The following is a 10,873-nucleotide window of genomic DNA, read 5'->3' as shown; positions in this document are numbered from 1 at the left end:
GGTTTGCCTGTTTTGGTTTGTCATGAATCTGATGTCAGTGCTTCTTTCGTCTTTGTTTAGAGTCACCGCCTGACGCGTGACTGGGATGAAGTCAGAGGGAAACCCATCTCTGCAGAACTTTTATAGTCCTTTCGACTCTCGGCAGAGGCTATAAATAGGAGCAAAAGAAGTTCCTCAAACATTTGTCACTGTGTCTCAGAAATGGCTTTTCCCTTTCGTCTACCGTGATACGGTAAAACAGGCGTAAAGATTTCACTGCGGTGCCTCGAAGTTGCCGACACCTCGGTCCGGAACAGGTCAGTTTGCACGGCTGCAGCGTCTGCCCGGTGCTGCCCGCGGGTACCGCGGGAACAGCCGGCCATTTCTGAGACAGCTTTGGTTTGAAACAGAACGGTGCCCTTTGACTGGTTCGTACTGATGGAGGAAGTGACAACGCGGTTCTGAAAATAACACTGCAGAAATAATACTCTAATGGGATGTACAGTCTATGGCACTTCATGAGAATCCTTAACAACGTGGTACTTAAAGCCATTGATGTGCTTTAAAATATACACAGTTGTGGTTTCGCTTGGCACATTCATCTGTCAGATACCTCTCTTACCGCTTCTTACAATCTATTACATTAAAAATATTACTCTTAAACAAAAATTACTGTGCATGCACGCTCTTGTCTATAATGGCAATTTTAAATACAAGGTGCACCTTTGTTATTTGTAAACCTTGAAAGAAATAAACTTACTTTAAAAAATTATATCTTGGTCTACAGACGTACCAATACATAATAGATTTATGGTTACACCATCGTCTGTCTTTTCGAGGTGACACACATGATTATGTAGGAAAGAGACTCTGCACGCAGCCTCAAAAGCTGCGTGCGTGCTCCCGTGCTGGAAAAGATAGACTATGCTGTAGGGTTTAGACAATAAGATCACCTCAGCACAAATATCAATTCAATGTACAAAGTATATAGGCAACAGTGTGCAGTGGATTTCCACGTTCCCGTTCATCTCGCTAACATGCAATGTGTGGAGGTCTTACTGCTGAGGGGGTTTCGGGTGCCGCTGACGGTATTTACACTATGGCTAATGAGCTTGTCCTCTTCCCAACCCAGACACACTGTCCTCTTCTCTTTAGTTACAAACTAGAAGGGAAAGAAGAGAGAACTTTGTCAGCACAGCTGTCACTTTATGTTGGCGCCGCATCAGCCCACACTTTACACGCGCAGCAGGGCAACGGGGGAAGCCTGCACCCACACCCCCAGGGATCTCCCTCCCGCAACGCTCCTGAGCACAGCTTCTCTGCCCACCCCAGTTCCGCAGTGACTGAAGCACACGATACTTTGGCCTCCCGCTGTCCCTGAGCCCCCAGCCACGGGATCAGAACTGGGGGCTGTGACCCAGAGTCCCGGGAGCAGCTCCCACAGAGTGCTAGGGGAGCCCCGGCCCCACTGCCCTCCCAGGTGCTGCTGCTGCCGCCCACCAGACCCAGGAGCCCAGAGGGAGTTTGAGAGGCGCCTGATTGAGCCTCAGAAATCTGGGCCCTCTGTCCCCAAGGTCATTTTTCTTACTTAACTGCCAACTTGGAGATTTACAATCATTCCTTCTAAGGGCAGCTTCACGTAACCACCTGCCCCTAGACCTGGCCCTTGGCTCACAGCGGTGCTGGAGCCATCACCCCTTTACACAGCAGGCATGACTCTGATGGGAGGCTCTCTGGTTTTGCTGTGTGGGTTTGTACAAAGTGACACCCGGTCCAGCACACTAGCCAGCACCGTCACTGCTAAGGACTGGCATCTCCACTCGGAGAGGAATGACATGGCAGCGGCGTTCAGAGCCTCCTCCCCCACAGCTTACCAGTTTTCTTAGAAAGAAAATAAAAACATCCTGTCCCTGAAAAAGACAAATTATACACACATACAGTAAGAAAAACACAGGCAATGCCACATCCGGAACTTACGGTTTGATGACAACGTCTACATCTGCGTAACATACTTGTGGCTAGTCAGATGTTCGGCAGATATTATGGGTATCTGCAGGTAAAAAATGGAAACAGTGAGTAACGCGCGCCACCAGCCAACCGGGAGAGACAGTGTTTGCTACAGAACAGGAGTTTGGAAAAGTGAGGATCAGCTGTGAGTTGGTGGATTTTATATTGTAACTCTATGTTAAACTGAAGTGCTACGATAGCAACTTAAAACTGGAGAACATGGGGTTAAGAAATATAAATGAGTACTACTGGTTGTTTGGGAAATAAGAGAAGTTAAACTCTACCAAAGTCATGCGGTGCAGTAATTGGAAATAGCCCTTTTTGTTGGCCTACACACAATCCTGTGCTTTCAGTGTATCACTCAAAATGATAAATTCTACAGGGGCCTTGTTTCACCCTGATCTTGTGGTCACTGCTTTCACGGTCCTGGTTGCTGAGTGCCAAACCTAGGATGCCCCGAGCTCAATTTTCACGTGGGTGAAAACCCGCCGTTGAGAAGAGCTGCCAGCTCTGCAGCACCACGGCGGATCAGTGCAGAGCTCAGACTCCCCAGATGAGCGGAACAATTCTCAAAAGGTTTGCCTGCGTAAACAGAATGCAGCACGTGGCTCTCCTGCAGCACCCCACGGCCTCGGTTTCCATTAAAAACCCCACGGTGTTAGAATCAGGGCAAACGCCAGACTCCTCCTGTACACCGTCCAGGGGGCCCCGCCACAGGGCGCGCAGGCGGACTCCACGGGAGCCAGCCCCAGCAGCTGCCGAGGGTCAGGCCCCCGAGGAGGACCAGCACTAAGGCGTGAGGGTGCTGAGGAACCGTGAGCAACCCGGTCTGGCTGGAGGGAGCACGAGATGCTCACGTCCCGGGACATGCTGGGGCACAGCACACGGAACGGGTTGGTGCCGTCACAGACAGCTGCTACGCTCAAGCAGCCTCCTTTTCCCGGAGGATACTCAGGCTGACCTGTTAATCCACCCAAGGAAGGGAACGGGGAGGTTTCTTAACTAACCCGTTGACAGGTCCTGCTGTTGGGCTTTCGGCCCTTTTTGCCCTCTCCTCCCCTAGCAACGCCACACACCTCTACCACACTGCCAGCTTGTTCAGAAACGTGCTTCAAGCATCACGAAGCTTCTCATACCATTGTTTCCTACTGCTGCAGGCCAGGCCGTAGCACCCCACTGCGTAGAAGCATCAGGGGCAGTGCTGCCGGAACACACAGGGACCTTCAACACCGCTCAGGGAAGATGAAGGGCCAGACCTCAAGACTTCGGGCATGCATGCACATCGCATCGTGTGGCATTAAATAATCCCAGCGCTGCTCACGTGGTATATACATATATGTGTAATATATGTATATGTGGAGTTGGGCTGCATTAAGTGTGTTACGAGGCTCTGGGGAGGGTATGCATGAAATGGTCACAGATTCTACAACAGAAAGCTTTGGAACGGTTTAGACAGAGATGATTTTTTTTTCAAATAGTGTTTTTCTGTGGCTTGGCTTGTTCTCACAACTCCCTGGACTTGTGGAGGATACAGAGACTCCCTGCACGGGGCAGTAATGACAATATTCAGAAGCGACTTTGGGCGTACAGGTGGTCATTTGCTGAGGTGGCAGGTATGCAGAGGCAGTCCCACCCATCCACGAGCTTTCCCAAGTGCCAGGTAACTCTAACGCCCTGCGAGTGATGTGGGCATTCCGCAGACATCTCTCTGGAGCAGAAAGCATTACCTGTGGAGACTAACCTGCATGGGTATCGCCACTTCTGAGGCACGGACACTCACACCTCTGTGTAGAGGAAGGTTTGGAATACTGTTTCTGAGGTATCAGCAAGCAGGTGCTCAACAGGCCAAGGTGACCCCACGCACAAAGGGGCACAGACCCAGACACTGCTGCTTAACGTCCGGCTGCAAAGCCGACAGCTTCGCAATGGGATTCTGCATTGTTTACGGGGCTGGCTGCAGTGCCTGAGGGGGCTGAGCATGGCTGGTGGGCCTGCCCTAAAACCTGACATCTGTCTCCAGCATTAGCGACCCGTCCAGAACCACACCTGCAGAACGCTGCAGAGAGCGTTTAGTTCCCTCTGCTAAAGGGCACGCTAGGTGATCCCCTCGGCGTCGAGCGGGGCTCCTGCACACCAGACCAGCTCAGACGGGCTTGTGACACGGGCAGTTCTGACTTCCTGGCAAATCTCAAAAACCACTTTGTTTTTACAGGAGGAACAAGAAGGTCTGTAGAAGCTTTCACTGTGGCTCTTCCGCCAGATGTACTGCAGAGATGTGCACTGGTGACAACCCGGCCTGACCAGAGCAACAGCTCCGGTGGGTATGTGTGGGGACAGCAGCTCCCCTGGCCCTGCTCCTCCTCTTCAGAGCATCGCTCCTGGCCTTGCCGGGAGGACTTTCAGTCACCCCCTTAGGAAAGCGTGATTCTTTTACCCCTGAAACACACCCAAACACGGTCAGAACCAGGGTGACTACTTGGAAATAAAACCAGGCTCTAATGGATATTTTCTTAACAGACGTCTGGCTACTGCAACAAGGCCACTTCCAAGCAGCATCACAAGCTGAAACAAAGGTTTAAAGGAAGTTTCTGCGTGTTTTTGTTTTGCTCTTGGAAGAGGAGAGTCAGAACATGTTCAGACTGTTAAAACTGTGATCCTGCGACCCGTCCGCACAAAGGTTTTACTGGCTTTCGGTGGAGCTCTGCGCTAAAAGGGACTGTCTGCTGCACAGAAATAGAAACACCTAATGGGTACTGTGTATTATCCCTTTCTCTCCACATCTCTGAGAGCAGAAATAAAAGCAGCACGGCCCGTAAATGTTAAGACTGAGTCAGAAACTCTATTATCAATTATTTTTAGCATCAGAAATGGAACCGCAGCACCTCTGGAGCATGGATAAGGGCTTATTAAGCTGCGCTGCAGATCTCAGAGAGAATGTGTAGGCCAACAAGAGGTAAAATCAAAACCCCCATGCTCACTAAAGCACCGATTTTGAGTTGTCTGTAAGGAACAAAGCTGTAAATTAGCAAACCTGGTTGGCTGTGGCTGTTGCAGCGAAGGGAACACTTGTGGCAGATGTTGTTGCTGCAGACACAGTGGCTGGCGTAGCACCGTGCACCATGGGAACTTTCGGAAGGAAAATCATATAAGCAAACATACAGAAGAGTGTAGCAGTATGGGAACCAGAGCGACGTGGGGGGTCATTGAGCAGGGCATTCACCACAGCGAAAAGCCCGAGACGTCATTGCCAGCGCGTGACATGCAACCACAGTGCGAAGCAGGACAACATTCCAGGGAGAAAGAGGGGAGGGAGATGGAAGAGAAAAAAAGGGGAAAATGCTTGTTACCATCAAATCACAAAAATCGACACAAGCTTAACCATTTCAATACAAAAATCAACAGAATAATTTTTAAATGCCCTTATATTAACAAATTTCTGTCTTTTAAAAATTCAACCCAAATATTTACTGCAAACAAAATTTAATCTTGTTGAAGGACAGTACAGGTCTATGTGGCTACAGTAAGATACAGTCTGTATTTAACACAAGATAGTTGCCAAACACTGGAACTCATAGTCCAATCAAAATCCACCAAGGAACAACGTGTAAGCCAAAAAACCGCTGTAGGAAATTCACAGCGTCCACATGTCCGTGTCAATTAAATAAAACAACTGCATTTAATTGACAGGTGTTAGTGCAGAGGGAGATGGATTGGCACAAGAGCTCTATGTTAAAATCTAGCAGTGGATTTTGAGGGTCCGTGAGCTGCCCCGCAGGTTTAAGATAATCAAGAAACAAAGCTGGCACCTACCAACACTTGTAGCGGGTGTCATGCACAATATTGAGCCTGCCCATCATGCATTGCAACAGGAAGGTGGATTTGGAAAGGGAAAAGAATTAAAACAACCCATCACACGTGTAATTAGAAATTTCATTGAACAAAGAAGAAAAATTGTTATTATGGGAACAGTGGCATGTAACGGTCAGCACAATTAAACCACACAATAGCACAGTGACCCACTAGAACCAGTCTGGGTGCAGGGGACAGAGCCGATGGAACTGTGTGCTGGTATCTCGGGGGTGCCTTTGGAGCACTGCGCAATATCGGCACGGCCAGGAAAAGCTTCTTTAGCTTTATTTTAAAACTCTTTTAATCTTACATCTTTTTGCCTTTTGACACAAGCTTTGTAATAGGCTTTATCCTGGTTTCCTCAGAATGAAAGAAATACTTTAAACTTGCACCTGCCTACAGGTCCCTCCTTGCTGAGCTCTGCTCCTCCCAGAGCTCTTCTTGACTGGATCATCAGCCGCCATCCAGCTGCTCCAACACCCAGGTGACAGACAGGCAAACCCCAGGGGAATCGGGCAGGGGGTACCTCTGACCTATCTGCACAACCCCTGTGAGCTGGGGGTGAGATGAAGCGATCCTGGCTGTCCTCTGGGCAGAGGAGTCACCGAACGGCTAAAGCCTCCTACGCGGCTCGTGGCAGCGCCTCAGAATACTCCTGCAGCACTTTTTTCTACAACAGGGGATGTATTTTAAGCTACCGGTGTCTGGCCTCACGACCTATGACTCTCCTTAGGCTACACAAAAATAGTGGAAGTGATGGCACCAGGTGAACGCTGCCCTGCAACCGGCCAGTCTACAGCTGAACGGTGGGTTCGGGAACGCGATGTGTTATTTTTTCAATAACACGATGTTGGTCATTCGCTTTACATAGCAAAATGCCTTCCACCAGACCAAACCCAGAATCTTCTAGTTTTGCTTCCAATATAACAAATACATACTGATACTTCAGAATATCCATTTTTAATAAAGAATTTACTTTTTTATTTGGCAAATAACATTTATTAACACTGCTAACTATGCTCGAACAGCAGAGACCGAAATAAACTTTGCCATCTGGGAAGAGACTGCAGTGGAAGTAGACACCTACTCCAGGAGTGCCAGCAGCAGCCACCGCTGTGCTGCTTCCGTGACATTACGTGACCGTCACAGGGGACAGGAAATTGTTTCAGCCGGTGCCAGGCATTGTAGCGGCTCATACAACCTCAAGAGAATTTAACTGAGCTGGGAAAAAGTCTGTCAGTAGAATTACTGCTGGAGACAAGGTTATTCTCTGTCATCCCTGTCTCTGTAAGGCTACAAAGAAAAGGGCATAATCACATTTCCCAATTACTCTTCTGTTCCTGTGTCACGGAAGAGACTGAAAATGTCAGCTAAGAAAGGTTAAAAGAAGGGTAGCTGCTCACTTCCCTGACCTCCCCACGCACAAATCATGGCTGAAGTCCACGGGACCACTTGCAAGATTTAAAAATGGAGCAAAACTTGGCTACAAAGTACAAACAGCAAGGAAAACTGCTACTGACATCTCCACAGTGTTAACAAGGTTACAGAGCAGAACTGTGAGCCCTGGCTCTATGCAGGAGTTTATGAGGGTGTACGTACTTCATTACATCTGGAATACTATGTCATTCCATGCACAATTACGTCTACATGCTACAGGCGAGTTAGAAAGCCATAACGACTCTGAAGTATCACGGTAAAGCTTTTCAGCTCAGAGTTTCAGTCTGCGTGATCATCATTACCGTTATAACCAGCGCACACAGTTTTGAAAGGGAGTTGAAGCAAATGAACATCAGGCAGAGATGGAAATACTAGCTGGGGTGCAGTAACTTGCAAATGTGAAGTCATAATGCTGTATGACCCTCTTAGCAGTGATAAAAATCATTTTTGCTATGACCTCAATATTCATCTTGACCTCGGAAGCTTTGACTGACTAATGAGAATGCTTGAATAAAAAACGTGCAGTTTAAAATGTTCTCCAGCACAAGGCAGAATTTTAATTCAAGGATGTGCTCAGTTACCTGACCATAACTTCACTACCAGATTATTCCCACACTGAAATAAAACTGGTTTTATAAATATTCGAGGTTTGCTGGTGTTTAAGCATTTTTTTTCTCTTCTCCCGCTCACATTATTCCCCTCAGTCTGTTTACTCTGTCCAATCTACCAAATCCTAATTAAGGGATGGCAGAAGCGCTCCTGCCGAGGTGAGAGTTGTGTCTGATCTTTCCCCCTCTAGCACTGTGGAGGAGAGCAGCGTTTTTACACGCACCCAGAAGACCCATGGAGGCAGGTGCTTACAGAGGCCCTGCGGCAGGAACCATCCGTGCGCTGCCTGAGTCCCAGCACTGAGCAGGGGCGTCCTCTGGAGCCGAAGCTGCAGCAGCTCGATGCTATGCAATGCATTAACTCAACGGCAGAGGTGGCTGGAGCCTTTCCACGGCCGGCTGCGTGGCTGCGCTGCCCGGCTGCAACCCTGCCCTGTGCAGCTGCATCAGGACAACAGCTCCTGGGGGTATCCTGTAAACCTGACCCTTTCCTTCAGGGGGACTGTGCTTCTGCAAGACCACCTGCCTCCTCGGCTGGCACACGGCACCCAGGAGCAGCAAACCGAGGAGACCGTGAGCTGAGGGACAGCACAGTAACAGGCACCAGGGCAGGAATTCCATCTAGTTGCACACTGGAGCTTGTGCTCTGCATGTACAAACACACCCCAGCTGGCTCCCGGTCACCGCACAACAAAGAGCGTGTGCAGAAGCCGTAAACGCCGAGTAACCGGCGTGCTGCACGTCCACAGCCCCCAGTGAAACGTTTGTCTGCGTGTCTCTGAGGCATCAGGAGCCAGGACCAAAGTACCACAACCAGCTGGCAACACCTCTGAAGTCGTGCAGAGCCTCCTCTCTCGGGTGACTGACTCCGGTCACTTCAACTAGCCACCACCACAAGCGTTCCCAGCTCTTTCTTGCAACACCTTTGAGACTCTCTTCTTGGTCTGAGGACAGCTTCTAGCAGCCAAGGTTTCTGGGAGACCTCAAGAGGGAAGCTGGGCAAAGAGGGAGCTCTACTCAAGAGCATTTGATCATTTCAAGTGTGCTGGAGAGCCAGTGTCCATCCCCTGGCAGGGATGAGCCCGTGACATGCTTTCACAGGCCCTTGCACACAGGCAGCCAGAATTACTCCTTGTAATCTAGCAGAGGTATCAGGGCTTGTCTGGAACATGGCTGGAAAACTCGCAATGGTGTAAAGTCACGAGTGAACTGCCCCGCAGAGAGGAGGGTTCTGCCAAGATCCTCCCTCAGGGCACACACCAGCACCGTGTAGGTTCTGCGAGTGTTTTGCCCCCGAGACGAGACGCATTTTCATATATTGCAGCTGAAGGAGCTAAGAACACGGACGAGTAACTCCTCCTTGGGTGTCTGATACTGAAAAATGCTGTTTTAATCTGGACCCCACTGCATTAACCTGCCTCTGCTCCTCGGCAGCAGAGCTGAGGGCACCCACGCTCTGTGCTCCCCTGTCGGTTCTTAGGGACTGATGGAGAAGCTCCATTGCCAGGTGACGGCAAAAACAGGACTGATGGCAGTTAATTTTAAGCAGGGAAGACTAAAAAGGTCATGTTGAAACCTTTGGAAAAGCACCAATTACTGGAAAGCTTCAAACTGCTGCTACCTGAAATATCTAACAAGAGAATTTATCATAGCTCATGCTAAAACATCCTTCCCTTTTCTTGTTTAACATACACTAAACTTCAGGGGCCAAGAAAGGTGAAATGGAGCATCAGGAAGCACTGCACGAACTCCTGAGGTTTCAGTACAGATTTGCTAGAGAAGAGCCAAGGCAGGTCGTGTGCAAGAGCAGGGTGAAAAATCCCGGTCAGTGATGCAGTGCCAATGGGTCTGACGCACAGGAACCGTAACTCCCTCAGTAACTCGTAACCTCTGCTCACAGGGGTGACGTAGCGCAGCTCGGGTACCTCCAGAAACCAGCCAGCCCCTCGCTGATGTAGCGGAAGCTGGAGAATCGCGTGGTTTACTAATGACATCAGTGAGGCTTTGCCAAAACCGACCCGTGGCACTGCTCAATACCGGCAGGCAGGACTGTGATTGCACAAGCCTTCTTACACAAACTTTTGTCCGTGGGCTAGAGATCTGATCTGAAGCTAACTCAGTCTTCCTATGAACTCCAACAGCCTTTGCCACAAGCTTTTACAGCCGCTGCAATGCATTTTTGGAACCTAACAAAGTTATTAAAATGTACTACATCGAGCCACTGCTCTCTGTGCCGTGTCACTGCTCCTTGCTGGTTGTGCGCCAGGTCATGAGAGGATGGTAAAAGGCATCGCACCGAGCTCCTGGGAACACACTTGCCGCAAATGTTTAGCGTAAAATCCTTAAAATTTTTTGGTAAAGACTGAATAGCTGTATTTTCTTTTCTCTTCTCCCCTCCCCTCAGCTGTCTGTGTCACAAAGGGCTGTCCTCACACACTCCTCCCAAGTTTTTGCATACAGATCTGTTGGACGTCCTCCGAGAATGACCATGCTGATTTAATCTGGGTTCCTACATAAAGAACTAATTCAGCTGACTTGACACAGGCAGAAATCCACACGACAGCCTAGATGTACCATCTTCATGAAGTGCTGTTTGTGGAATAAAACATATATTCCAACTTCAAGCCTCCTCGCTTGTCCTCTGAAGGGATTTCTGCTTATGTAAATAGTAGAGGCATCAATTCTTCAGCGAGTACACTAGGATGAGTGTGGGTTTGATCGATCATGAGTAAGAACAAGTGCACTTTGGTGCTGCTCAGTCCAGAATCAGCCCTGAGGCTTCAGGGGTTGAGGGCTGAGCCGTGATTTCTTGCGTAGGTTCATGGTTAACCTGTCTGCCTGTGCCTCCTATGATCACTGCACCATTATTAAAATCAAGTGTGTGATTCAGAACAACTATTGCTACGCAGACAAAGGCAAAGGGGTCTTACAGCAAACAGAAACAAGTACAACAGCTTAAGAGATGCGTAACGAAGAGAAGTTAATTGAGGGAA

The 10,873-nt window shown here is 49.1% G+C and overlaps 1 long non-coding RNA gene across 1 annotated transcript; it reads right to left on the bottom strand.

The window, feature by feature from the left end:
- Nucleotides 1–459: 459 nt before the first annotated feature.
- LOC104500519 lies at nucleotides 460–5,115 on the bottom strand. Its single transcript, XR_727839.1, has 3 exons — nucleotides 5,018–5,115; nucleotides 1,957–2,029; nucleotides 460–1,141 (listed from the first exon to the last, which is right to left on the bottom strand). It is a non-coding gene; the product is annotated as an uncharacterized LOC104500519 (long non-coding RNA).
- Nucleotides 5,116–10,873: the final 5,758 nt, after the last annotated feature.

Source organism: Buceros rhinoceros, unplaced genomic scaffold, assembly GCF_000710305.1.
Source record: "Buceros rhinoceros silvestris isolate BGI_N320 unplaced genomic scaffold, ASM71030v1 scaffold23439, whole genome shotgun sequence".
Classification (NCBI taxonomy): domain Eukaryota; kingdom Metazoa; phylum Chordata; class Aves; order Bucerotiformes; family Bucerotidae; genus Buceros; species Buceros rhinoceros.
The sequence above is the reverse complement of the archived record's forward strand: the minus strand, read 5'-3'. Positions and strand labels throughout refer to the sequence as shown.